The 23,452-nt window shown below is 32.9% G+C and overlaps 1 long non-coding RNA gene across 1 annotated transcript in view; it reads left to right on the forward strand.

Annotated features, from left to right (window-relative positions):
• The window catches only part of LOC144287962 (uncharacterized), a 64,281-nt gene extending 42,849 nt beyond the window's left edge, over nucleotides 1–21,432 (forward strand). The window contains exons 6-7 of the long non-coding RNA XR_013355859.1: nucleotides 20,761–20,861; nucleotides 21,144–21,432. This is a non-coding gene — a long non-coding RNA (uncharacterized LOC144287962). The remainder of the gene's footprint in view (nucleotides 1–20,760; nucleotides 20,862–21,143) is intronic.
• The last annotated feature ends 2,020 nt before the right edge of the window (nucleotides 21,433–23,452 follow it).

The following is a 23,452-nucleotide window of genomic DNA, read 5'->3' on the forward strand; positions in this document are numbered from 1 at the left end:
CAATTTCAGCTATAAGAGTCAGCAGACACTGAAAATAAGATTACTAACACATTTATAAAGAAGTGTTCATTCCCACTGTTAATTAAGGTAATGCAAATAAGAAGGCAATCAGATACCACTTTATATACATCAAGTTGGCAAAAAAGAGAAAGTCGGATAACATCAAGTTTTGATAAAGATGGGGGGAAAGGAACTATGAATATCTTGCAGTTAAGAGTGAAGCATAGTTAGACAATTATCCATCTTAGAGAAAATTGTGTGATAAATCATTCAAACTAAATATATCTAAAACCTATGACTACCCTATTATGAATATTTGTCCTAAAAACTATTCGTATTGCTCTGTATAAAGTATATTTGTACATTTATTGCATCACTCTTCCAGGTGGAAGGGGTTGGAGACAACTGGGTTCCCTATTACTAAAGGAACTGGAGAAGCAAATATAAAGGATGCAGTGCTAGAAGAATGAACTCTCAGAAGTACCAATAGATTTTATAGAACATATTGTTGAGAGTAATTGAATAAAAAAAGAATGAGCTTCATAGCAAGATATCACTTCTTTAGGTCAAAAATACAAAGGGGCATGAAATATTTTAGAGGTGTGTATTTCTAAGGACATACATCAAATATATTCAATATATCCTTAGAAATACACACATCAAATATATTCAAAAGGGTATCTGTGTAAGGGAGAGAGATAGGATTGGAGAGTCTGGATGGAGGGGAAATAAGAAAAACTAAAATAAAGCAAATGATACTCAATGATTGTAGTGTGCAATAATCTGAAGAATAGATCAATATAAGTGTGTATTTCTGAGCATGAGTAGATGAGGGAAATAGAAAGTGAGAGATAAACTGCTGTTAGGAATTTTTAAATTGATAGCATACTTATATATTTAGTAATGTATATTAAGATTTTTAAAAAATGTATATCATTTGCCCACCAATACATTTAGAGCTATTTATCATGAAAGAATAAGGCTCAGGTCAAAGCTTGTGTTACATTCATCAACACACTATTCAAAAAAATGGAAAGATTAAGAAACCTAAACATACATCAATATGTGATTAGTTCATTTTTGGTTACATGAACTATAAAAGACTTCTTAAGAGCAAAGTTTATAAATTACATTGTGAAGATAATGACACGGGGGGAAAAACATGGATTTTATTTTTACGTTAAAAAATCAGATTATAAATTAGAATTTGCACAATATATATATACACACATGTATGTAACATACATAGAGAATAACTGAATGGATATTTAGAAATAAAATTCTGATAGTAATTTTCTCTTAGCTATGAAATTAAGCAACATGTATTAATGATTCAACAAAAAGAAAAGACAACTGTTCTATGAAAGAAAAAGGATAACTCTTTGATATGGATCTCTTATCGAAATTCAGTAATTACTTTAAGATGTAATAGATCTGGTTATCTAAGTACTTTTATAACAAAGATTTAATTTTATTTCTTCCAGTATTATTGTCATTGCTGTACACTTCAGACATGCATCCTTTTAGCAGTCTATTAAATATTTACCACATTGTCTCTTACATGATGTGGATATTAAGGGAAAAGATATCTCTACCCTAGAGAAGCCCATGATTGAGACATATTTATAAATAGATAAATTATACAATGTTACAAGACAAAGACTCAATACGGAAACATGACCCAAGTGTTTTTGAAAACTACAGACATATTATTATGTCCTATGTGCGAGACAAAATAGTATGGAGATAGAATAATCTGAGGAAGATTACGGCTGAATCTGAGATAAACCAACCTAGTTGTGGGATTGACTGTCTTCCTTGAGAATGGTCTTCCTTCCAGATCCCAGTGTCCATAGGTATCATTTACTGACAAATACATAAAAGTATACAAGTCTTAAATATAGTAAGATAGTCATCTGTTGAAAGGTTTTATAAAATTTGTTTTGGTAGAAGTAATACCCAACCAGTTCTTGAAGCTTTTTTGGAAAATTTTCTGCTCGCTCTCTGTTCTCTCTCTCTCTCTCTCTCTCTCTCAAAAAGGCAAAACCGGTTCTAAGAACCCCATACAAATAGGCTAGAGGGTACAAACTAGAGATCAAGAAAATCCCTCTACTTCGGGGAATAAGCATATAGAGGGTGCTGAGTACAAAAGCTGGAGGCAGCTGGGCCCACTCAGGGACATCAGACACCAGGGCGGTAGCAAAGGTTTGTATTGACATTCACTTCATGATGAATAAAGTTGCCAATTCAGATGCTATTAATACAAATCGAAGGGCATCAATAAACATTATGAGAAAGGTGAATACTCAAATGATGCCCTGCTACATTCGACATCTTGAAAAAGTCCCAAATATGCTAGAACCAATGAATGATGAGATCAAAAAACAGAAGATGGGACGCCTGGGTGGCTCAGTGGTTGAGTGTCTGCCTTCAGTTCTGATCTCTGGTCTGGGGATGAGTCCCACATCGGGCTCTCTGCGGGGAGCCTGCTTCTCCCTCTGCTTCTGCCTCTGTGTTTCTCATGAATAAATAAATAAACTCTTCAAAGAATAGACAACTAATATTCTATTTTATTTTTTCAAAAGGTTGACAGTAGGAAAGAATCACTTAACAAAGAGATTCTTCTAAAGGGAACATGTGTAAGAGTGATTTTTTTTAAACAAAAGGAAAGCTGTTTTTGCATTTTCCCAGTATAAGAGCCTGGCAGTTGATTTGGGAGTTAATAGTCATTGAAAAACTATTTAAGTGGAGGCAATATTTTGTTTTTGGGGAGTATCTCCTTTTTACCTAATAGTCTATCTTTTTATTTATTATTTATTTAGCCATCTGTCTATCTCCATAATCCTTCAGGTCCCCATAAAACTCACCTCCGTCATTGAAACTCACTTTACTGAATTTAACCTTAAAGGTGTTAACATATTAAAATATATTGACAGATATATAAACATTATATTAATTTATCCTATTATGTGGTGTTCTGTGGGTTTTCTAAAATTTTCATTTGATTAGCTTTTTTTAAAATAAAATCTTCATCTTACATAGCTTATAAAGTACATAACACATCTCAAATATGTTGCCACTTGATATAAGAGAAGATCCACGTATTGCATTATGTCAGGTTACAGATCACACTCAAGTACGTTGATTTCAGAATTTTCTTTGGCACTTAAACTAACAACATTGGGCTTCCAAATCTGACATTTGTATGATTGGTGGATTGCACTGCAGTTTTATTGACCTTTATCTTGTTTTTGTGCTCACTGGCTCGTCAGATGCCATTCTGTCAAAAAAGCATTAACAATTTCCCTCCTTCTCTGTCAATTAGTGTATCTTTTGCAAGAGCATTGCTGATCATTCATGAATAGTTCTTAGCTTGGCTGTAGCCTTCAATTCTCCATAATCTTTATAGCCTTTGGGGAGCTATTTGTCTTTGCAGTTCCTAATCTTGTGGGTTTATATACCAGTAGGCCCAAGGGCTACTTCTCAGCCCCAAGGTGGCAACACATTCTCTCTTATTTCTGTACCAAAGCTGCCTTTTATTCTCCTTTAAAGCAACCATTACTTTCTATATTCTTTGAGGATCCTTTTTTCAAGACTGACTCAAGTTTTCTTGCTGGCTCTAAAGAAAACCTATTATTAACCTACTACTAAGTCCTGCTAGTATAAATTCTGATCAAGATGAAGAAGTAAATGTGTCAAGGAATGACACATTTATTTTTAAATAGAATGCTACAGATATTCTGGATTACTGAGGAACTCAGCCCTGAGGGTCTACTTTCGGATTTCTACTTCATTTAAAAAAATTTTCACTTAAGAGAATTTTGCTTAGAAGTATGACTTTTGCTTTTTGTATTTAAATATGAATATGGTGTTTACATTTTTCTCAAATCCTTTCTTTAGCCTTACCTTGAACTAAGATTCGTTTATTAATTTTTTTCTATTTATCTGCTTTTTCTATGAAGGTCCTTTTACTCAATAATTGCATGGTCTCCTCAAAACAAACAAATCAGTCAAGGACCATGATGGTTTTCTAGGTTCTAATAGGTAACTTAGACTTCCAAGGATCTTAAGATGGGATTATCTCATGTTTTTGGCCCTTTACCTTGGTTATGGCAGTCTTTCATGTCTCTTTAATGAAACTGTAAGCTATCTGAAAGCAGTTAGTGCTGAACAACCCAGTCTATGACATAGCATAGACTATAGTTACATATATATATGGCAGATATGTACATAAATACATGTATGATAATATTTTTATATATTAAATTTGTATACATTTATTGAGCAATTAGAAGAATGTACATTAGAATATACTGTCCATTTTATTGGCCAATAAAAATCCTAGTAATCCCTTTAATAAATTTATTGCATCTTTCTAATTTTGCAGGTTTTAAATCTAAAGGAAACCTATCTTATATAATGAATTTACATAGCATTTATTTTTAACACATTATTTAATCATAATAAAGAAAAATGAAGTCACAGGCAGGTTGAATTCTTATTTCATTAGCATCCACAAAAATTGAGTATTATTCAAATATAACATTCTTACTAATTTTCTGAAGCCAAAATGGATAATGAAAAGATATCTTCACCTGTTATTAATGTTCCAGCTACTGAAGTGTAAAATTTTAATGAAAGTCTTCTTAGGAAACTTTATATGAAAAAAATAAGTATACTCAATGGAAAATGTGTGAAACATATTTAATGTGTTAAGTAGTTAAAGCCAGTCTATTGTCAATAACATGTTTTTTTTTTTAATTTCAAAGTACATTATGCACAATTGAAAAGTTTCAATTTCATATCTGTGTGAGGAATTCTAAATAGTTTATCATGGTTTTAACATAAAATTACTTTGTAAACTGCATTAAATAGAAACCTTTACCTATTTATGTTCTCTATATGCTAAATTTTACATAAATATCTATTCTCTAACTAATGCCATTGTTTTCAGAAAACTTCTAATAAAACTTTTTATATAATTCAGTTATCCATCTCTATCACTCATAACAACGGTTTGTAGCAAAGACCCTTCCTTCCTTCCTTCCTTCCTTCCTTCCTTCCTTCCTTCCTTCCTTCCTTCCATATTTATTGAGGCCCAATCTATGTGGGTCTAGGAACTGGGTAGAATTAGGGATACAGTGTTGTGCAAAACTGACATGGTCACTGTCCCTCATGAATGTTCCAGTTTAGAAAGGAATACATTATGTTAATCAAAAACCCATACAAGGGGGATCCCTGGGTGGCTCTGCTGTTTAGCGCCTGCCTTTGGCCCAGGGTGCGATCCTGGAGTCCCGGGATCAAGTCGGGCTCCCGGCATGGAGCCTGCTTCTCCCTCCTCCTGTGTCTCTGCCTCTCTCTCTCTCTCTCTCTCTCTATGTCTATCATGAATAAATAAATAAACCTTTTAAAAAATAAAGCTTAAAAAAAACCATACAAATTTTTGAAATTATTAACTGTGCTAAATATTATGAGTAGGGAGTTTTGTGGATCAATCAGAGAACATAACAGAGAAATTTGACCCAGACAGAAAATTGGAGAATATCCTCTTGGGGAACTGAAAGTAGAGCTGAGATGTAAAGAAAGACTACAGTTAATTAGGTGAACAGAGAGGGAAGAGCACTCCATGAGCAGAAGTTAAAGGTGAAAACGCAAAGTGACCGCAGAGTGGATAACGTTTCATGGAGTTTAAAAAGGTCAAGATGATAGAGCCAAAGAGAATAAGGGGAGTATGGTATAAAATAAAATAGGAAAGAAAGGCAGGGTCAGTCCATGTGTGAAAATTTCTAGTGCATGCATGTTTAGTATGTTACACCTAACCCTTAATAAATGAGGAGAAATTGAATGGCTTTAAGCAAAAGAGCAAGGGACATGCACTCAACTACTAGCTCAAAGGGTGACTTTGTGTAAATCAAGCAAAGGGGTCCTTTCTCCAAGACAATTTAATGACATTTGCAGGAAAATGGTCAAATACTTATATAAACAAGACTACTAAGTGAAGGATGCTATCTAAAGTTGTCCAAAACACAACCTGCACAACTATAACCACAGCTCTAAATGACTGGAGAAGAATATCTAAGAGAGAAGAGTACAGTAGCTAAGGCTAGAATAGAAGCAATCAAGAAATTGGGAGGCTAAAAACAAAAACAAAAACAAAAACAAACAAACAAAAAAAAGAAATTGGGAGGCTATTGCAATAGTGCATGAACAAGAGCAGCAGGTTTGGATACAATATTAGACATGGAAAAAAATGAATTCAACACACAATTAGAAAATGAAATTAACAGGACAACATTGCACACAGATATGGGAAAAGAAGGAAAAGTTGTCACAAACAACTCTTTGTTTTTTGTCTCACCTAAGAGTACCTGCCATTCATCATGACAGGACACACTAGAAGAGAAATGGCTCTCAGGGAGAAATGAGGAAGAGCATTATTCAATTCTTGACTTACTAGTTTGGGGAGATTTTGGAGTGTTAAAGTGGTGAGACCAAGACAACAGTCGAAATATAAATCTGGAGCCCTGGGAAAAAAATCTCAGCTGAAGATAAAATTGCAAATCTTTAACTTCTATGTGAAAACCACAGTTGTGTGTTTGGAAGAGACTGTCTTATGAGACAGTCACGGTTGATAGGGGTTAAGGGAATAGCACTTAGAGGTTGTGGAGGAAGACAAATATTCTTTGAATGTGACAGAAAATAACCATAATAAAAGGGGAAGTATCACCAAGTCCAAAGAAATAGTGAGTTTCAAGAAGGAAGAAGTAGTCAACTATATTCAATTCTACTGAGACAACACAAAATTGAAAGTTTAGAAAAGCCTCATTTGTTAACTTTTTCCAGGACTGTTAAGTGAAGGAAATGAATTAATCTAGTTTGGAGTAACTCATTGATTGTGTATATAAGAAATGGTAGCAGCAAAGAAAAACCATTCTTGAGAAATGTGGTTGAAAAGACATAAACAGAAATCAAGGAGGTATAAGAAAGAATATAATAATAATTAGTGCCGTTTATTTCATTCACTTCTTTTTGCTGTTATTTGCATTTAATGTGAGATTTCCAGCATATTTAAAAGAATATATTCACAACTGTTTTCAATCTTTCTGGGCCTTGTATTAAATATTTTATATACTGGATTATACTATATTTATTTTGGGAGGGCAGATACAGTAAGGTTATCAAAATCGGAAGGAAATACCAAACGAGTAGGATCACACTTTGACTTTGAAAAATTGTTAGAATGTCAGGAGTGAGAAGAGAAAAGGCAGTTTTTTGATAGAATATTTGGAGAATCATAGATGACTGCTCTAGAAGCAGTTTCTTTTTCTGCAGTCATGAGATACAAGGTTGGAAAAATAAAACAAACGTCACCAGTTCAAAGTTTTAAATGCCAAACTAAAAGATCTATGGAAGAGTAAAGAGAAGAATGAGGCTAGGACATGAAAGGTGGGGTGATGAAGGGATTCCTGTAGTTCACACAGCTGTCAAAATCATCATAATGAACTCTCACAATCTTGGTGTAATTCTCAGTGATGCAAATGCTTTAGAAGTTGCCAGATCTCCATTCACCTGATGGTGTCACTGCTCTTGTAAAGGTCAATAAATACTTTTGTGAAGCTCTTGCTGCTTCTCCTTGCCCTTCTCCTGTGCTTGAGATGCAGCCAAAATCATTCAAACAGCTCTTGAAAATGTAAACCTGTACAGGAATTATCTGCGGCTGAAGCATGCTGTACTTGTGAATTTAGTGACTCCTACACATTATTCTACAAATTTAAATTTAAAAAGAAAATTTTAAATGTATCCATTTTCTTTAAATATGTCTTAAAGCATCATATGCTCCTTCTGGAAAAATTTTTAAATAATAACATTTTAAAGGATCAAAAATTAAACCCTGCGTTTCTACCCTCCAAGATAATCATAGTTGAAAACATATATGGGAAGATCTACTTTTTATTTTCTAGGCAATTATATTTATAATGCTTAGATAACAATACATTTAAAAAATTACATCCTTAAATTCGTATAGACATAATGAAATACATATTCCTCTCTTACCAATTATTTTCTCCCCTTCTCTCCAATACAAGCATGGTTAATATTTTGGTGCATTATAATAGAGTTTTCAGGGAAAAATTATAAACAGTATAAAACATAATGATTAAGAACGTGGTTGTGTTATTAAAAGCACTTTGTTTCTACTTATTAGTGTTCCTCCTTACTAAGTAGTCTAAGGAATGTTTATTTAACACTCAGTGACTCATTTTCAGTATAGTTGTAGTTCAGATGTGAAGACAACTTGGATATGTGTCAGTTATTACAAAGAATAATTCACTATCTACTCATTAATGGTATAATATCATTATCTTTGATTTTTAACCTTTTGTATGAAAGAAATATCTCACCTTAATGTATCACTTACTAGTTAAGTATAGTACATTCAGTGTAGACATTTGACAATTAAATCTAATTTTCTGAATTGCTTATACATGTTACCTGTCCATTTTTATTCTGAAGAGTTTGTCTTCTTCATATTAAAACAAAATTCATGTCCTTTGAAATTAATCCTTTGTCATATGTATTTCTAACTGGTTGAGTGTATTATTTGCTTAATATTATACGTAACACTGACTTACAAATGTTTCAATAATGAAACTAAAATATATTTGACTTAAATATGTATAAATATGCCTGTGTGTGTATAATTTCTTTTCTTGAGCATAGAAAGTTCTTCCCACTGATAGATTATATTAATAATCTCATTTGATTGATGGATTGATTCATTTCATATTTAACTCTCAGATCCATTCAGAATTTCTTATAGTATAAGTAGGTATTCAACTTTATTAGTTTTCATTTAGATGAGTTATTAATCCAGGAATTTTTCACTGAAAATTTGCTTGAAATTTAAGTTTCCTTTATCCATTACATACATGAACTTATTATGGTCTATTTCTTCTTTTTTTTTCCCATGTGGATCACATTTTAATTATTACATCTTTGTACTGTATTTTACTCTCTGGCAAACCTCTTGATGATGCTCTCTTTTTGTTTGATTATTCAATATAAATACATGTTCATTTATTTTTCACATTAACCTCACAATCCTTTGTCAGGTTTGGGGTGAAAATATCCCATGGTGAGCTTGAATTGATTTTGTCTTGATTTCTCAGATAACTTAAGAAGAATTGAATTCTTTGTACAAAAATATATCTTCTCGGGGAATCCCTGGGTGGCGCAGCGGTTTGGCGCCTGCCTTTGGCCCAGGGCGCGATCCTGGAGACCCGGGATCGAATCCCACATCGGGCTCCCGGTGCATGGAGCCTGCTTCTCCCTCTGCCTGTGTCTCTGCCTCTCTCTCTTTCTCTCTGTGTGACTATCATAAACAAATAAAAATTTAAAAAATATATATATATATTTTCTCAATTAGGGACATGCCAATTTTCTCCATGTGTTTATAATTTTAAAAACTTGCCCTAGGTAAAGGTTCTTTATCACTTAAAGTAACTTATAACTCTATTACTAATTAGCTCTTTTTTATTAATCAAGAATAGATATTCAATTTGTCCAATTTTGTTTGGGTTTATTCATTTACTTACATGTTTTCTGAGGGCCAATTATAGGCCAACCGCTCAGCAGGTACCCAAATATACTAAGAACTTAATTCAGAATTAGTTTCTGCCTTCATGGAATTTACCAGTATTTGGTGAGACAGGCAAAATAAGGTAAGAAATCAAATCTAGAAATAAATGACTCAAAAATTTAAAGTATTGCAAAGAAATCAATTAATATGTTACGATAATGATTTTGGCAAAAGGTGAAGAAGAGTAAGAGCAGATTATACTTAATATAATACCCTGGAAGTCTTTGCTAGATAACACATTTAAGCTGAGACCTACAGAATGATGTAATAACAATCACAACAACAAAAACAGCCAGGACAAGAACTGAAGATAATCATCTGAGAAATAGGCCAAAACACCCAGTTGAAGAAAGACTTAATTAAGACTGCATTCTAGGAAGTGAAAGGCCAATGAAGTTGGGATGTTAGGCACCAGCCCAGAAGAAGAGGAGCTGAGTTGGGCCCAGCAAGTGGGGTCTAATCTTATATAGCCCATAGCTAATCAAATTAGTCATTATTTTATAAAATATGGAAAGCCATTTGTCTCTGATCTCTCTGACTCTCTGCAGCCAATTATTCAGAGAATCAACTTAGCTTTATCTTTAAACTATATCCAGTACCCAACCACAACTTATGACTTCCACTGCTAACCATCTTGCTCCCAGACACCATGACTTCAACAGCTCTGTGCTTCTCTATGTGCAAGAACCTTTGCACTCCTATTATCCTCCACACAGTAGCCATTAGGCATCTTCCTAATGGTAGGAGTTATTAAAGCTATACTAGTCTCCCCGTTGTTCCGGCCTCAAAATCTACAGATAAATAAGATTGGTGTAGTTTGCTTTTTTTTTTCTCTCCATTAAAACTAGGATTTTGAACATATCATAGAATTTTTTTTCAATGCTCTCAAACTGTATCTATGGATAGATACTATTTGTTCTTTAAAAGTTAGAGCTAACTAAAAAGTAAGTCAAGAAGTTTGAGAGTTCCTTTGATAAAAATATATTAAAATATTTTGGATTTTCTCTGGGCTATTAATCTACAGGGTGATACCTATTGTTCAATAACTTGGTGATTTATAATTAATTGTTCACTATTGAATTCTAGTTTTATTACAATGCAGCTCAAGGAATGTGGCCTTTTATATTGTTTTCACATTAATTTGGATTATCACTGCAGTTTTATTTATTGATTTTATTGTGGAAAATTGTATCCTCTATTCATATGCAAAACTTTTTACAAATCATTTTATGTAACTATCATTTTATATATCTATATGCTACCTTATGTATCTATTAATGTCAAAAAGTTTAATAAATTATATTATTCTAAGATATATTCTTATGCATTTTAGATTTTTTCTTTCAAAGAGCAAATTTGTTAAAGTCTTCCTAAATAGTTGTTTTTTTCTTGTACTTATTACATACTTTGTCTTATTTTATACCATGATTAGTTATTTGGGGCAATGAGTTCATGACTCTTATATATAACCACTGGGGCTGCGAACTAAGCATTTTGTGTCATGTGGTGTTTTTTAGACATGTTGTTTTAGGTAACTTGAAACTTCACAACAGAATTTCATGTTCTGAACTTCTGAGGGAATTTTTACTTTTTGTCATAGAGTATAAATCCAATTGTATAAACATTAATTTCATGGTGTGACTATCATCCTTTCCTGGTTTCCATTATTACAGTAAGCTTCATCTAATTTTTATTCCGAAGTTCACATTTAATGAGAGTGTTTGACTATAATGTAGAAAAGGAGATTGTTGATGTACTATTGTCATGTTCCCTATTTTTCTCCCCATCCATGCAATCTGGTTTTCACAGTCATAATTTTGATTCAATAACATAACATCAAGTGTTTTTAAATGAACCTAAATTATGAATAAGAAAATCAGAGAAGATAAAGAGGGACCTATCAGTAGTAATCAGCCTTCCAGAGAGCATTATTCATCGTTTGCCATTGTTCTCTCTCTCTCTGTCTGTTGTCTCTTATTACAAAGCATATCTTATTGTGCAAAATTTAAAAAAAAATTTAGTAGCCAGTCAAACCAACTTATTATTCATCTTTAATTTAATAAGACACTCTAAATTCAGAAGAGTCTAATATTCTGAAAATGTGGTTTGGGGTCCCCCACCCCCACTTTCATCATAGCAATTACATCAACATAAACAACAATTAGATGTTTCAACATGCAGTAGATGAATTACTGACTCCCATTAAGTCGATTTATGACCCTCTTGAGCGAGGCCTCTTTGTTGCAAACTATTGTGAAGCACAATTTGAGACTTAGTGTTTTCTGTTTCAATGGTACTCCATATCCCCTTAGGTAATTCTATCTGTGCTACTCACACAAATCAAGATAATTCTGTGATATGGGTTTTATATTATAGTTTCCTATGCGCTTATTACTTGGAGGCTGAAGCTTTTAAAACTTTTTTTTTTTTTTTTCACTACAATGTAAACTGACAGCTTGCCCTGAGGGGTTCTTTCTTTGAGGAGCAATGACTAGAGGCTGTACTTTATTTTTGTAGCCTCAGAACTGCATTTGTAAATTGATTAAACTGAAATGCATATGTGTTATAACTAGGAAGGAAAAACAGATTCCTAATGGACTTGCTAGAATAGTTTTGAGCTTTTATTGCAGAGTTGCAGTTAATTATATAAATGATAGTTATTTATCATCAATTAGGATATCTTAAAAAAAAAGTCATATAAATTACGGTCCAATCTCAAAAAGCAGGCAACAGCCTTTAGGGAGATTAAACAAAGTACATTTTTTTAGGACTCTTCACCTTCTTCATTTAAACCTGAAACAGGGATATTAATATTTTTGTTAATTAAGGATTTCCCCTGTATTTGAACTTGTCATTCTTGAATATTGTGGATAAACTAAATTCGAATATTTACTTAAGGATTTTTCTTGTGCTCTGCACACGGTTTATACTCCCTATCCACATAATTATTACTCAAGCATATTTCACAAAATGCAAGCAAGCAAATACAAATAAAAAGGAGTATGTAAGTTATATCATATCTTCTCTAGGAAATGTAGGAAACATACAAATAATTAAAGAAACTGGAATAGAAGCAAAAATCATTATGCAATCAAGAGAATAGAAAAATAGGATAAATTGGCAGAAGTAAATAAATGTTTTGATTAATTACAATTAATGAAATTAATTAATGTTACAATTAATGAAAATTGTAGGGTAAAATCTTTATCTCTGGCACAAGGGTAGATTAGAATAAACATTGTCAACCACTAATAGAGGTTTGAGTTAGCTGCGCTGAAAATATCCACTAAGAGAGTTGGAGGTATAAGAGAAAGAATAGGAAAAGGAATAGAAATCAGAAGCTCAGAGAGAAATATTGTATGAAGAGTTGCTATAACCTACCAAAGCATACATTTAACAAGTTACATTCACAGGAGTTAATTAGTACTATGAGAAGCATGGTGTGAAAAGTCAGTCTATGCACAAGGATGTTTGGAAGCAAGAGCTTTCTAAAGTCAATATTCAAACTGAAGGAGGATCCAAAAATGTCTTTCAGGATATCATTATCACCATCTATTTTCAATCAAGCTTTTGAACACATGGATAGGTTTGACAACACATTTTTTCAAAGTATTTGCTATTTTTGTCCTATGGGATTTATTTTAACTTAATGAGGATCTTATATATTTTCTCTCACTATTGAACAATTTGGAATGTTATTAATCAATGGCAATATAGGTCATATTTATACCTAGAATGGTAAGTTTTATATATTTATTTTTTAAAAATATTCTGATTATTTTAATTATTTTTAAACTATAAAATTAAAAAATGTTTTCTGCACATGCCTTACATTGCAGTAAATTATAAAGCTGCAAGTACTCATGAAATATCGGTTCATGCATGTAACTCAAGTTAAACATTTGGTGGTTTTACAAAATCTGAAGTTCTACGTTGTCAAAGGCAGCAGTTGTTATGGTTCTGGGAAAAAGCACTCTGAAGCCAACAAAACCACCTTTTCCATCAAGTGATATGGTGCTAATAAACATTAGAAAATATTTCGTGCCTGGATGTCAAGTACTGAGAAATGATACTGTGCCCTCGAATATGTTCTTAATATTAGTTGACTGATAAAGTCACTGCAGGTGGCATTTATTGCCATGAACTATAGTGCTTCACTTTATCACTCAGACTAGATCACAATGTTCCAACAGCTACAATCTGTTAACTCTCATCCAAATAGCTAAAATGCCCTTAAAGGAAGCATTACTTGCCTCTGAAGGTTCCCAGGCAATTTTGAAGATTTCATAAACCTTGGTAGCTCAATATCAGCTATTGGATTGATATTCAATTAATTGTGAAATGGAAGAGAAAATTTTTCTTCCTTTTACACAAGAAACCAAGTCTTATACACTACAATATTTGTAAGACTTGTAAGCATATTTTATTAAAAATCAAGAATTATGCTCTATTGGATTGTCCTTTAGAACTCCAAAAGCATAATATGCTCATTGGAATGGCTAAAATAAAAAAAAGTACATAAAAATTCAGCTCTCATCTCTCCATTTCCCTCTCTCACACCACAATGAAAAAATCTTGACTGTATAAAGTACATCCTTCTAGGTAATTTTCTATGTCCATTTAAGCATAGAAAGCATATATATACTCACAAAAATATTTTCTAAAAATGTCATCTATTACCTACATCACTCTGCATCTTGCTTCTTTAAAAGAACATTATATTTATATAGAAATTTATTTTTTTCTTTAATGACAATATAATATCAAATTCTTATAAATATGCCATAATTTCTTAGTCATTCCTCTGTTGGTGGGTATTTTAGATACTTTTAGTTTTTATCACATCAAGGAATTCTGCAGGAAATGTTTATATGATAAGGCTTTTCTTTCATATTTTTATTTCAAAGTGGGAACATTGAGTTTAATGGAATGCATATTTCAATTTTAGAGTCTGCCAGTTTAGTTTCCCAAAAGATTTCTGTAATTGGCATTTCCATCAGAAAAGTATGAGAGTGCCCATTTTGATACCCTCACCAGCATTGGATGTTATTAATCTTTAATTTATTTGCCAGTATTATCAATAAAAATTATCATTGATTAGCTTTTCCTTGCTTAATGAAGAGGTTGGACATCTTTTAAATACTAAAATTTTGAGTTGAAAATCTTTTCTGCTCTATATGTTCTTGTCATAGCCTTTGCCATCCTTTCCATTGTGGATCCTGTGCTACATGCTTAGAATCTTTCAAAGAAAAATTACGAGTAGAGCAATTACATTTCTGTTAACATTTGTGTAAACAAGGGTCACAAAGGAAACTATCTCACAATATTATGAATTATAGTCAAGCCTTATGTTTTAGATAATGTCTGGGTATTTATGCTGCTTTGTATTGGTTTTGCTGTCCTTAGCAAACACTGCTGCATTTACAGGATTTGGTCAATGGTTATTCCGAGAACACATTTCATGAATTACAATAATCATAAAATTTTCCTTCCATAATATAACTATGCTGAATATTTATGATTTATCTGAAACTTCTAATTTCCATGACATTCACATAAAGAAAGAAAATCATTCTATTCTCCTTGGAAGTACTAAGGAAAAGGACCTAAGCTGTTAGTACATAATATACAAGTTTAAATCCAAACATTGTGTACTCAGCCTATGCCTTAAGTGCTTGAATAAAAGTAGATTCTATATTATGTGCAATATTTTGTGCATTATTACTACGTACAATTGTGTTCAGATTTTGTTCATGCTTCTTTACCAAGATACTTACACATATGATCATCAAGAAAGCTCTCTTGCAAGAAATCAAGGTTTTAAAATATCAAAACAGTGGTTAATGTAGTGAATTGAAAGATATAAGGGGGGCTGCCTCGGTGGCTCAGCGGTTTAGAGCCACCTTCAGCCCAGGGCATGATCCTGGAGACCCAAGATTGAGTCCCATGTCGGGCTCCCTGCATGGAGCCTGCTTCTCCCTCTGTCTGTGTCTCTGCCTCTCTCTCTCTGTGTCTCTCATGAATAAATAAATAAAATTTTTAAAAAAGAAAGATAAAAGTATATGATTATATCATTAAAGTCAGGGGGAAAAAAGACCTCATTAAAAACTCATTTGTAACAAAAAATTCTTAGTTATACAACAGGCTAAAAAAATTTTTTTAACCAATTAAGGGAATTTCCCAAACATACCTACAAGCAAATCTAAGCTTAGCATCACATTTACAGCTACTTTAGATATATTTTCAATAAAATCATGAATAGAATTATACTCACTATTATTTTTTTAAGGATTTTATTTATTTATTCATGAGAGACACAGAAAGAGAGAGAGGCAGAGACACAGGCAGAGGGAGAAGCAGGCTCCATGCAGGGAGCCTGACATGGGACTCGATCCCAGGTCTCCAGGATCACACCCTGGGCTGAAGGTGGCACTAAACCACTGAACCACTGGGTCTGCCCCTACTCACTATTATTTATATTTAACTTCATAGGCTGTATGTGTGGTCAAGGAGGATGGCAGATATTGGCCAATTTCAATAAAACTAGAAAATGAAATACATGATATAAAATCAGAAAAATAAAACAAAATTTCCTTTAATTATATAGGACTGGTAAACTTTAGAGAATACAGAAATCATTAGAAATAAAATAGTGAATAGCAAGGTTGTTTGGCATAAAATCAACATTCAAAAGTCAGAACAACTTACAATCATAATTAAATAATTTAAAATATTTTAAATATCTCATAAAAACCTAAAACTACAAGGAAAAACAAATCAAGCCACTAAATGATGTATAAGGCTTTCATAAGGAAAATTATAAAATTATATTAAAGCAAATAAAAGATTTTAAAAACTTGAAAAAATACCATGTTCATGGATGATGCTATTTAAAACTATGAAGATTATAGTTATCCAAAATTAATTCATAAATTTATAAATTCTCACTCAAAATATCAACAAAACTTTCACGGTAGTAGACTAGGTAATTTGAAACTATGTATGCATAAGGACAAACTGTACTAGTGCCAGGGATAGAGCCAAGGAAATATAGAAGAGGCAAAGGTGATAAGACATAAATGAATGGCTGTTAAAGAGACAGCAGAGAAGATTTCTTCAGAGAGAAAGAGATACTAATATAATGAGTCTTCATGGGGGAAGAAAGGGGAAGTGGACGGGCTGTTTTCTCTATCTCAAGCTAAGTGCGGAAGTTTCAGCCAACCACCTAGAGAGTTGATCAAGTATTCTCTCAGATTTGGGAACCAAAGAGCCTTGCATCTGGTTACCATCTGGGGAAAGGCAAAGAAGAAAGGTGTAGTTGGAATAGTCTTCCTAGCTAACTGCATTCAAAGCACTCTGTACTTTATAAATGGTGGTATAAAGAGGCATGGTGGGTCACTTGAATCTTCAGAGGCAGTGGAATTCCAACAAAAGAGCTGTATGAGTCCTCTAGACCTATCAGTGAAGAAAGGAGCGTAAAGCAATCTTCCAGATAACAGACATCATTTGCCAAGTAGCTTCAGCCAGAAGTTGCTACAAAGGAATCTCTCTCTCTCTCAAAAAAAAAAAAAAAAAAAAAAAAAAGCATGCCTAAAAGGAACACTTAGCAAGTACCTATCTGCATCACTCAGAGGGAACAAAAGTCAAATTAAATGCCATCTAAACAAGTAAAGCAGAGTCCTTTTACCTGTTAAAGTTTGATTTTTCACAAAGTTTAAACATATAACTCAAATACAAAATGAATATGTATCAAGAAAAAGTAATTGATCATTATGATGGTTCAAAGAGCACTAGAGGAGTTTACATTTGCAGACAATGTAATAAATGAATACTAAAATAAGATTGCTTGGTTACTTATAAAACTTGTTGATTTCTTATAGAACAACAAATTGTAATTTCTGGAATTATCTTATTCAGTGGAAAGAAAGTATCTGCATCTCTCTTGGACAAAAATATATGTTAGCATGTAATTTCACTAACTCTTGGACTTTGTTTAAAGTGAGTTAAACAAGCACCTGACCACCTGAGTGGCTCACTCAAGCATCAGACTTCAACTCAGGTCATGATTTCAGGGTCCTGGAATTAAGCTCCACCTCCTGCTCTGTGTCCTCTTCTCTCTCTCCCTCTGCCCCTCCCCACTGTTCTGTCTCTGTCTCTCTCAAACAAACAAATAAATAAATTCTTTAAAAAAATAAGGTGAGTTAAACAAAGTATGTATTCCTCTGGATAGGTCATTTAAGTAATGTCCCCATATGACCTTAAAATGACATATTGCCCACCTTTTAGCCTTATTTCCAAGTTTGGAATAATTTTTCTTAATGTATCTGTATCCTGAACTCCTTCACCTTGCCAATCTCCAAGAATAAAAATCCACTTGCAATGACATCTCCTAACCATGCCCACGCTTCACAGCACACTTCCAAGTCTGAAGCTCAACCCAGATGGAGGAAAAGCTGTCTATTTAATTTGAATAATATTCAGGGCTTTTGCAATCATACTGTATTATACATTTTAGTTATTAAAGGAACTGGTAACACTGTATGTATACTTGAAATTTTCTAAGAAAGTGGAACTTGAATGTTCTCACACACAAAAAAAATTTAAAAAGTTAAATATGTGAAGTGATATATGTGTTAATTAACTCAATGGAGGGGGGACTCCTTTCACAATGTTTATGTATATCAAATCACCTTGTTCTACACTTTAAAATCATATAATTTTGTCAGTTATACCTGAATAAAGATGAAAAAAAATAAAAGTAAATGCTTTTAAGATTAAGAGTTACATGAAATGCTATGGAATAAGATTTCTTTTTCTAGAGGACAAATTGAAGGGGCAATGGAAGAAAGAGTAGAATCGCTTCATGAAGTCACCTGATTTTAACTTATTTCATAAAAAAATAGTTATATTGTAAGAGTGTAACTTGGAAATAATTGCCATCTACAGGAGAATAAACAAATGCATTGTGGCATAATCATACAATTAAATAACTATAAAATCAAAATGAATTAACTCTAAAAGCAATGCAGCATCCTAGATTGGGTCCTAGAACAGTAAAAAAGCATCAAAGGGAAAAATGGCAAAATTCAAATAAATTCTGACAATTAGTTAATAGTAATAGGCCTCTGTTGGTTTGTTTGTCTTAACAAATATATGATGGTAATGTGTATGTACATACATATACACACACACATCCTATGGCTTCTATTTCTCTGGAGCACCCTACTAATATAGGAACTACTTATACTATCTTTGCAACTTTTCTATAATACCGAAATTATTTCAAAATAAAAAATTACTAAAAACCATAAGCAAAGATCAATCACAAAATATGTCTTTGAGAAAAGTCATAAATGTATTGCTTTCACTTTTCTAGTAATCTGTAACCTACCCAACACATCCAGGTATTAAATTTACTGATATTTATTTATTTATATTTTAAAAACTATTTTATTTATTTATTTGAAAGAGAGGGGATAAGTGATGGGAGGGGCGAAGGCAGAGGAAGAAGGAGAAGCAGACTCCCCACTGAATGGGGATCCCAATGAGGGGCTCAATCCCAGGACCCTGGGATCATAACCTGAACCAAGGTAGATGTTTAACTGGCTGAGCCACCCAGGTGCCCCTGAATTCACTGATATGATACAGTGTCACATACGCACATCAATAAAATGTATTTTTTCCCTTAAATACTCATTGGTACACCCTTATTTGAAAGTAAGAGTTGGTTAAAATGGTAAAAAATATATATATATTGACATCTTAAGAACACTAATCATTACTATGTAATGTTTTTATATTTTTCAAAGTGCATATCCATAATTTTATTTAACTCTTACAATAGTCACTTCAAGTAAGCAGAGAAGTATACTAAGAAGGATATTCAGGAGTGTTAAATGGCATGGCTAGATAGAGTACAGTAATAGTTAAAGCTGAATCCAATTATTTCAACATTTTGTGAATATAGGATGACTATGGAGTTTATTGAAAAGTTCATGAATCAACAACTTTAAAATATTTTGAGGGTCCTTGGGGCAATCTCTTCTATCTCAAAGTATCCCATATGCTAACTAACTTGCTCAAAATGTATGTCCTATAGATCTTACATTACCATATACTGAAATATGTTGATTTATTTCTCACCATACACACTTTCACTAAAATAATAAATACATAAATTAGCCATATTAATGGAACATGTTAATGTTCTATAATCATGACAGACCTACCAAAAATGCACAGTAGAAATGAAGTAAGCCCATATCTATTTCTTCAAAGCAGCCAAATGGCTACTTCAGATATATTGTTCCTGAAACTAACAAAAATCTATTTCCAGATCAGTATCCCCTGAACGTAATTAACTCTATTTGACAAAGTCAGGGAGTGTTAATGAATCTATCAATTATTTTGCTCTTAAACTTTTTTCCTATAGGTGGAGAATGGAAATGGCTTCCGGCTAAGTCCCTTATTCAGTAGAACCCCGCATTCAGTGAGAGGTGGAGGAGATTTCAAATCTAGTCGCTGTCCATAAAAATCCATTTTACTCATACATCTTTGCTTGCTATCCAAAGCAATATCCATTGTTATAATGTCGCTTTTTTCTTAATTCTCTAGGATACCCTTTCTTTTCAAGCACGTTCCCACTTGTGCAGATTCATAAACTTCCTATTTGCAAAGCATATGAAATTGCAATTCCTTTTTACTATTTTGCTCTGGTCTCTTTTAAATCCCACACCTATAATAACATCTTTCATTTAACTTCTGAAACTTTACCCTGTAATAGTTGCAACTACTTTTGCCAGTCTTAACTTTGTTATGTCAGATGGTACAACAAATTACAAATGTTTGTTTTAATTGCTAAACATAAGTAAAGAAAATAAAGGAAAAAATATGTACTTAGGCAATAAGCAATCAAGCCTATATAAAATCTCATTTCTTCTGAATATATATCTAAGAAAGACCAATGCTACTATCTTCTCCCCAAAAAGCCTTTTTTGTGCTTTTATTTCCACATTTATTTCAATATCTGCCACATTGTGATAATTTTATTAAGTATTACACCTGTGGAACCAGATACATTAATAATCTGTGTAAATTCTGCTTTGTATCTATTCACACAGACTGTCTAATAAGAACAGGAGGACATTTTGCTAGTCTGTATTTTCCAGCCATGACCTATTAAGAAGAAAAGGTAATATGGTTTTCTTCATAGTGTATGCAGGTAAGTCTCCCCAAAGAGACCATCCTTGAGGCAAAATTCAAACTCCCTTGTATTGCCTTGGAGAGTTTTTCCCTACTGCTCCCACAACATGATTAATAGATTCTTTTTAGAAAACATCATATCAATTGTTGCAGAACCTACTTTTTGCTTTAAGAAGTGATATTATTCCCCGCTTCAGAATACTTTTGGCTAGCAATTTTTTCTTTTGTTTTTCAATTATATTTAAAATTCTTTATCCAAACATAGCAGTTATGAAATTCTTCCTTTTCATTTCTTTTTCAGCTCATTAATGCAAGTAGAATGGAAAGAAAACAATTTACTCTTTTGATTGACTTTACTGAAGTGTAAGTTATAATAAGACGGAAATAATTTAAAATAATGCTGCCTGCTTGAAGAACAATGCCAGAGGAAGCACAGGATAAGGATAAAACTCCAGGACAGAATGCTGCCCTACAAAATGAAAATTCAACTAATTGAAATCCTTGGGCATCTGGTGACTCTAAGTGAAAATTCGATATAACATTTTTGCCTTCAGTTCTTCCTATCCATTTAACAGACTAAGCAAAATGTACAGTGCAATCTTGCATAAAGGAAAAAACATAAAAATCATTGACTGAGTTACCCTGTGGATTTGATAAATTATACATCAGGATTCAATACTGGGAGCATTCTCTCCCTGTGTCCTTTCCTGGAAACAACTCACAGGGAAAGAAAAAGAGCATAAGGGAAGCTTGATTTTTCCTTTTACTTGATTGCTGTCTTTAACCTCTCCATCTCAGCCTAATCCTAGGGTCTGTTAACCTTTTTACTTTTAGGACTTGAGAGATCACATGCCATTTTTTAAAAAGCGTCTTAAAACTAGCTTATTTCTGAAATTTAACACTTTCTGGCATTTTCTGGGTATAGGAATAACAGCTCATGTTATTATTTTTTATAGCCATATGCTTGACTCATTGCAACTATACTGTGTATAAACCCTTCTTTAAAAAAAAAAAAAAAAAGCTTTTACTTAAATTCCAGTTAGTTAACATACAGTGTAATGTTAGTTTCATTTGTGCAATATAGATTCAACACTTCCATAAATCACCTGCTGCATATCACAAGGCCCTCCTTGATCCCCATCACCCATTTAACCAACACCCCCACATCTCCCTTCTGGTAACCATGAGTTTCAGAACTAATCTCTAGATATTCCTTACAAGCAAAGAAATACCTTGTTTCTCTGTATTTTTCACGTATTTATTTTGCAATGGTTTTCTTGATTAGCAACCCAACATGGCAGGAAACAAATGTGTCACAGTACTAGATTAATAGAAAATGGAAGGGCATTAAGGTAATCTCAATACTGGGAAACGGGGAGTTGCAAGATTCACTGATGTTCCCAGCTGCCTCAATTCCAGTCCAACTCCATCCTGATCCAGCAGAATCTGCACAAGTGTCTTTTGTTTTAGGCCTTCTCTGCAAAAATAGGTACCATTTGGAGGCAATTCATACCACATTTTTAAAATACAAAATCATGTAAAAAAACACTTATTTGAAAATAAATGGCGTGAATGGTGATTTTAAACAGTACATTATTAATGGATTTACACATTCTAATATTTTTAATCATTGATTTATGATTTCCAGCCAACCCCTTAACAATGTAAAGTTTTCTTATTTAGACACAGCAGAGGTCTTCGATATCAATACAGTCCATTTTTACTGTGACTTGTGGTATCCCCACCTGGCCTTCATTCTCACTGGAGGGATGTGCTCCCCAAGAGAAGGGTCTCTGCTCAGCAAATCTCTAAAAGATGAAAGAAAATAAAAACAAGAAACAACTAGGAGCACTCTTCTTTGAAATATTCCTTTAATCCAATGGCATAACTGCCCAAGAGTTAGATCCAATTCTGCTCTATTATTTTCCTATAATGCCCTTTCTATCAAGGCTATTTTTTAATACTAGGAAATGAATCCATTTCTTTCTTGCATCACCACCGATACTTAGTAAATTCACTAAAATTAGCGTCCTGTGGTATATTTATTTCCCCAAAGCCAAATCATTAACACTTAAGATAAACTGATGTCCTTTGTCCATAACTTTATTAAAAATTTCTGGCATTTAACGATTTCTAGAACTACTCTCTCTTCTCCGAAATATGAAATGCTTTATGCGATATTATACCGCGTAGGTCTGTGAATCTGGCACATCTTTTCTCTATTCCAATCCTAGGTTAAATTCTAAAATCCCTACAACAATAAAATATTTAATAAAATCCACATAGAATAAAATGTTGTGAGAACTGACATTAAGTGTTTGAAACAATCCTAGCTAGTTTTGTCCCTGCAATTATTCCAGTGATTTCCACCTTCATTTCATTTTCCTACTTCCACAAAAGAATCATGGCTTAGAAGAATTTTTTCCTATGTTTGGTTTCACAATTTACGATTTCATGTTTTCTCAATATCCTTCTCATATCACCCTGTCAAAACTTCAGGAAATGAGATTGTAGTTTTAACCCATAGACGAAGGAATATCATTTTTTTTCTGACTCTCCTGAGACAGCCCTTCCTAGTTGTTTACTCACTATTTACAATTTTTCCGTATA

Source organism: Canis aureus, chromosome 17 (genome assembly GCF_053574225.1).
Source record: "Canis aureus isolate CA01 chromosome 17, VMU_Caureus_v.1.0, whole genome shotgun sequence".
In the NCBI taxonomy this organism is placed as follows: domain Eukaryota; kingdom Metazoa; phylum Chordata; class Mammalia; order Carnivora; family Canidae; genus Canis; species Canis aureus.